At 51.1% G+C, this 704-nt stretch overlaps 1 pseudogene; it reads right to left on the bottom strand.

Annotated features, from left to right (window-relative positions):
* Positions 1–267: 267 nt before the first annotated feature.
* On the bottom strand, positions 268–379 carry LOC111816774 (annotated as a pseudogene).
* Between the last annotated feature and the right edge of the window lie 325 nt (positions 380–704).

The raw sequence follows: 704 nt of genomic DNA, 5'->3' as shown, positions 1-704 counted from the left end.
CCCTGGGCTTCCTGGCCCTGTGACATTAGCAGAAGGCTTTGCCCTCACTTTTGTTGTAGAGCCACACTGTGGACAACTCTGATGTACGTTTGTGCCATTGCCTAACAGGCATCCCAGGTGGATTCTCTTGGAAGCTGAAGAGATCCAAGAACAGGCAGGTAGACGCTCCAAAGATGCCTAAACCACCCAGCCAATTCCCAGACCTCCCACAGCCAGCCCACACCCACCAAGGAGACTCCAGTCCTAGGTGACAACCACTGCCCTGGGATGAGATCGGCTCCCACATGTAACACCAAGACACCCCCTGACACCTGGACATTTATTAAACTGATAAGAACAGGTACTTCACTTGATCTTAGCCAAAAGGCCGAGAAGCAATGACCTGGAGGTTTATTTTACCCCCCAAATTTCCATCTCCTGCTTTTGGAGACAACAGCGATAATCCCTATGTCCGGTAGATGGAGGGAAGGCACATGAAATGCATAATTGTTCTTTCTGCAGCCTGAGCTCCTTCCTTCCCAGTATTTGCATGGTGGACCTGTGCTGCCCAGTAGTTGGTCAGTGTGGTACTTGGATGGGCTGAGTAATATCTGCCTAAAGGAATTTGCAGAGACAGCGGAAGTGGCTCCCATCTCTGCTGCCCAGTACCAAGACATCTTGTTCATTCCACTGACCAGCGGGAACAGGACAGCAGAGGAGCTGCA

Source organism: Octodon degus, unplaced genomic scaffold (assembly GCF_000260255.1).
Source record: "Octodon degus isolate 3935 unplaced genomic scaffold, OctDeg1.0 scaffold00039, whole genome shotgun sequence".
Taxonomy (NCBI): Eukaryota; Metazoa; Chordata; class Mammalia; order Rodentia; family Octodontidae; genus Octodon; species Octodon degus.
The sequence above is the reverse complement of the archived record's forward strand: the minus strand, read 5'-3'. Positions and strand labels throughout refer to the sequence as shown.